Source organism: Myotis davidii, unplaced genomic scaffold (assembly GCF_000327345.1).
Source record: "Myotis davidii unplaced genomic scaffold, ASM32734v1 scaffold1203, whole genome shotgun sequence".
NCBI classification, from domain to species: Eukaryota; Metazoa; Chordata; class Mammalia; order Chiroptera; family Vespertilionidae; genus Myotis; species Myotis davidii.
In genome coordinates, this window is record NW_006294353.1 from 1,104,326 (window position 1) to 1,110,018 (window position 5,693).

At 45.6% G+C, this 5,693-nt stretch overlaps 1 pseudogene; it reads right to left on the bottom strand.

Annotated features, from left to right (window-relative positions):
- Positions 1-3,291: 3,291 nt before the first annotated feature.
- The window catches only part of LOC102758846, a 6,452-nt pseudogene continuing 4,050 nt past the window's right edge, over positions 3,292-5,693 (bottom strand).

Here is a 5,693-nt window from a genome sequence, read left to right on the forward strand (position 1 = left end):
CATTCTAAATGATAATTTTGCCTGGTAGAGTAATCTTAGTTGTAGGTCCTTGCTATTCATCACTTTGAATATTTCTTGCCAATCTCTTCTGCAAAGTTTCTGTTGAGAAATCATCTGACAGTCTTATAGGAGCTCCCTTGTAGATAACTAACTGCTTTTTTTTGCTGCTTTTAAGATTCTCTCTTTGTCTTTAACTTTTGGCATTTTAATTATGTCTTGTGTGTGGTCCTCTTTGGGTCCATCTTTTAATTTATTTATTTTTGTTAAGCCTCACCTGATGATGTTTTTCTCATTGCTTCTCAGAGAGAGTGGTAGAGAGGGGTAGGAGGGAGAGAGAGAAAGAGAAAGAGAGAGAGAAAGAGAGAGAGGAAAAGAGAGAAAAATATTATTGTGAGAGAGACACATTGATTGGTTGCCTCCTGCACATGCCCCAACCAGGGCCAGGGATGAAACTGCAACCCAGGATGTGCCTTTGACTGGGAATCAAAACTGTGACCCTTCGGTGCATGGGCAGACACTCTAATCACCGATCAACACAGGCCAGGACTCTTTGGGTTCATCTTGTTTGGAAATCTCCTTGCTTCCTGGACTTGTATGTCTATTTCCTTCACCAAGTTAGGGAAGTTTTCTGTCATTATTTTTCAAATAGGTTTTCAATTTCTTGCTCTCTCTCTCGTTTCTGGCACCCTCATGATGTGAATGTTGGAATGCTTGAAGTGATCCCAGAGGCTCCTTACACTATCCTTATTTATTTGGATTCTTTTTTCTTTTTGCTGTTCTGATTGGATATTTTCTGTTTTCTTATCTTCCCAATTTTTTTTTAAAAAATATATTTCTTTATTGATTTCAGAGAGGAAGGAAGAAGGAGAGAGAGATAGAAACATCGATGATGAGAGAGAATCATTGATTGGCTGCCTCCTGTACACCCCCCCCCACCACCACCACCACTGGGGATTGAGCCTGAAACCCAGGTATGTGCCCTTGGCTGGAATCGAACCTGGGACCCCTCAGTCCACAGGCCAACTCTCTATCCACTGAGCCAAACTGGCTAGGGCTCTTCCCAATTTTTTTATTTGATCCTCTGCTTCAGCTACTCCACTGTTGATTCCCTGTAATATGTTCTTTAATTCAATTAATGTATTCTTCATTTCTGATTGGTTCCTTTTTATGTTTTCTAGTTCTGCTTTTATGTTTTCTATCTCTCTGTTGAAGTTCTCACATCTACTCTTCCCCTACGTTCATTGAGCATCCTTATAACCAGTGTTCTGAAATCTGCATCTAGCAGATTGCTTGTTTCCATCTTGTTTAGTTCTTTTTCTGGAGTTTTGTTCTGTTCTTTCATTTGGGACATGTTTCTTTGTCTCCTCATTTTGGCAGCCTCCCTCTGTTTGCTTCTGTGTATTAAGTAGAACTGCTACAATTTGGAGGCTTGGTAGAGTGGTCTTTTGCAGTAGGTGCTCTGGAGGGTCTAGTGGCACCGCCTCTCTGATCACCCAAGCTCGGCACTCAAGGTGCACCCCCTGTGCAACTACAAGAGCCTTGATTGCTGTTGGCATGTCAATGGGAGAGACTTACCTCCAAGCCAGTTAGCAAAAGAGACTGGCTGTGGCCACTGACCTCTGACCACTATGAAGCATCAGCTGTGCAGGGGCCCACCCCACAGAGGAGGATTTACTTCAGTGGGGCTCTGGTGCCCACTGAGTTTGCCCCTTGAGTGTGTCACTTGAGGAGGTGGTGGTGCTTTGACATGATATAAAGCTCTTCACTGGGTGTGCTGGCTCTGGAGCCTTAGGAAAGTGCAGCCTGTGTTCTGCCTGGGGCCTCCTGGCATGAGCTACAAAGAAATCTGCAGATGGCTACTACTTGTGCTGGGCTTGGAGTTGCCCATGTGGGGCCAAGCTATAAACCAAGCCGTCTGCTGCTAGTGCCAGGCTGGGGGCCACTTAGTGAGAGGTGAGGCTTGCTTAGACCAGATGCTGCTTGTTTGAGGGATTTTAGGAAAATCTGAAGCATGAGCCAAGACAGGCCATTTGTATGGAAAAGCTACTGGAAATAACTTGGGTAGGCTTGAAAGTTGGGTGGGGCGGACCTCAGGGAATCACCAGGGCAAAGAGTGTGAGCCCAATGGATAGAGTCTCAAATATGGCACCTGCCTACTGGCTCTGTGGGAGGGGGCCCCAGAAAAGGAGCAAGTGCTTCTGTCAGCACTTCTGTGTGGGATAAAGTTGTCCCTCCAGATCTTGCCCTGATACCAGACTCTGCATATGTCTCTGGTGACTTTTGAGCTGCTACCCCAATGCTGGAACTCCGAGGGAGTGAGTCTGAGCATAGGCCCGTTAAGAGGAACTTCCTGGGACTCCAGCAAACCTCCTTCTCACTCAGCCTCAATCCCCACTGGTTTTCACAACTAGAAGTTATGGGCACTTCCCTTCTTGGCACTGGAACCTGGGCTGGGGTGCTGGGTATGGAGCTGAGATCCCTCACTTCTCAAGGGGAACCTGCACAGCTGATCTTCATCTGCCACATATGGGTGTGGGACCTGCCTGTTCTGCATCTCCACCCCTCCGATCAGTCTTGATGTGGTTTTTTTCTTTCTATCCTTAGTTGTAGGACTTCCACTCAATCAAATTGCAGGCAATTCTGAATGATGGTTGTTTTGTAGTTTAGTTGTCATTTTGATGTGGGAGCAGGCAAGTATCACATTTACCTGAGCTGCCATCTTGACCAGACACCCAATTCTTTTCAAACATTTAGTACTTTTATCATAGTAAATTCAAAATATGGAGTAAGATGGCAGAAATGAATACAGTTAAAACAGTATTGGATAAACATGAATGGGTTTTAAAACATCAATGAAAAGATAAAGACTCTCAGAGTTAAAATTAAAAATAATTCCCAAGATTCAACTATATGCATTTTCTAGAACAGGCACACTAGTCAAGAGAATATAACCTTGATCATTGATGTCTTTAACTGTTACAACCTGGATCTTTTCTGTATTTGTCCATGTTAATAAAAGCTAGCAAGCAAAGAAGTATTATAATTTAATCCATTTTACTGATGAAGATTATGACAGCAGGAAAATTTAAGCACATTTTTCAATTTTATAGAGCCTCCCTCAAGTTAATAACTGTTTATTAGGATTCAAGGTTCTGAAAAAGGTAGGAAGCAGGGGCAAGAGGGGTCAGGTAGGGGAATGCGGAGGGAATATCAGCTTGGCTAGCTGGGCCACTGCTACAAGTCGGATGGGAACCCTGGGTGGAAAGGGCTCTGAAGAAGGTGGGCTTGGGGTCAGTGAATGGTGTATTGGACATAGGGGACCTCGACTTCCTCACCCGCTCTCATCAAGCACCTGTGTCCGAACATGATGGCCCAGCTTTCGTTTCAACACACAGCTTAAGATCTCTGTCATTGGTTGATCCAACCATTCCTTGAGCTTGGCGGCTGGCATGAAGAAGGAGTAGAGCAGAGACACGCCCTGGGACAGACTGGTGATCTCCAGTTTATGCTCTGTCTTGAAGTAATCAAGGAACTGTTTGACAGTCATCTTCTCACCATTAGGCTGCAGCCTCTGTACCTCAAAGCGATCCCACAACGTCCATTCCCAGATATAGTACTGGTGACAGGGTGTGGGGAGGGGTTCAGAGAAGGCGAAGAAAGGCAGGGCCAAGTTGAGGAAACCATTCTTGTAGGAACCAAGTCTTTGGTGCCCCTGAATCGCCTTGTATAGCTCCAGGCACACAAGGCCAACCACAGCTGCTGTGGGTGTGGCGATGGCTGGGGTGATTTTCCTGCAATCAGCTCGCTCTTGAGCTGGTCTGCGGCAGGAATGTCATAGTTCTCTGCCCGGAGGTTGGAGGCAGCCACAATGAAATCAATATGGAAGTTGGTGTCATCATCCTTCTCAAGCTTAGTGGGGAACATCTTGAACCCAGGAAGCTTCTCTGGACGAGGCAGTGTGGCCTTGAGCTCCTCTAGACGGCTTTCATCAACAGAGGCACTGGCGCTCTGCAGCTCCTGGTCAGAGACGTGGATCTTGACACCTGACCTGGGGGTGAACTCGGGGACCTGAACAGACTGTAAGAGTGTGGCCACAGCAGCTCGGTCCTGAGAGCCTGCCAGCCCAGAGGTCTGGGCAAACAGGTTAGCACCCGCCATCACGTCGTCCAGATGCAGGGGACTGTTGACATCAAACCTGAGTGGGTGTGGACATTGTTTGGGTCCAGACCAGAGGGAGCTCCTGGGCTTGTGAGCTGGTCAGCAGGGAGGTTGTGTAGCAGCTGCCGGGATGTTACTAGAGTACCGGGTGTGCCAGCTCACACAGTCAGCCCGGGTCTGTGGCCGCTGCAGCAACAGGCTGCGCTGCAAGTCCTCCAGCACCTCCAAGGGCTGGGTGCCTGCCAGTCGCAGGGTCCACTCCACATACTTGGGGTCTGTGATATATAGAGCTCTTAACTGCCATTTAATCTATGTTAGAGCCTATGTTTTGTTTTGTTTTTTAAAAAAACAACACCATGTTTTTATTGATTTGAGAGAGAGAGGAAGGAGTGAGAGAGGAAGAGAGAGAAAGAGAGAGAGAGAGAGAAACATCCATTTGCTGTCTTCTGCATGCTCCCTACTGAGGATTGAGCCTGCAGCCGGGGCCTGTGCCCTGACCCAGAATCAAACCAGTGACCTCTCGGTGCATGGGCCAGTGCTCAACCAACTGAGCCACACTAGCCAGGGTTAGAAACTACGTTTATTTAAAATATATTTTTGTATTGATTTCATATAGGAAGGGAGAAGAAGAGACAGAAGCATCAATGATAAGAGAGAATCATTGAATGGCTGCCCCCTACTAGGAATCGAGCCCACAACCTAGGCATGTGCCCTGATTGGGTTGATGCTCAACCAACTAAGCCACACCGGCCGGGGCTACCCCAAATTCTTTAAGCCCCTTCTTGCTTAGTCTCAAGTAATTATGGCCTCTGGTTTATGACCCTGTGTAATGAACTCATTTCATCATCTGTGCTTCAGAATGTGTTACCTATCTGTGGGCAGGTGGGGAGCATCACATCAATGTCTCTGGGCATGAATGCACACGCATCTTCTGGAACAGAGAAGCAAGGGAAGACTTTCCCCTTCTCCCTCAAATATAAAAATAAAAAAGAGAAACATAAATAATAAATACCACCAAGCACTGGACATTCTCTGTGTATCAATTACTGTTCTAATTATTATATTTTTAATTATAACGAATGTACAAAAGAAAATAAACTGTCTCCCAGAATATGGGTTACTACTGGGTGTCCCCCCAAAATGTATACACACTTTAACAGCTGATAGCTCAATTTTGAAAATGAAATTTTTTAAAAAATAAACATTAAATTTTATATAATTATAAGTATTCAAAGTGTGTGTATACATTTTTCCCGGACACCCTATATGTACAGTTCTTCACTTCCTTTGGGAGGGATAGGCTCTAAGGGAGGGTTTCTATGTTGAGCTGAGTTGAGTGGAGAATGTTGGAATGTGAAGTGGAGAGGGGGTGCTAGTGGGAATGGAGTCCTTTAAATGGATCGGAATGTTCAATTGGATAAAAAAGATTATGGGGCAAAATCTGGGAAAGGGAGGAATAAAGAAAAAAAGGGTGGTAACAGGACAATTTGCACATGAGGAAGGAGAAAAGAAAGGAGGATGAGGGAGGGAGGGAA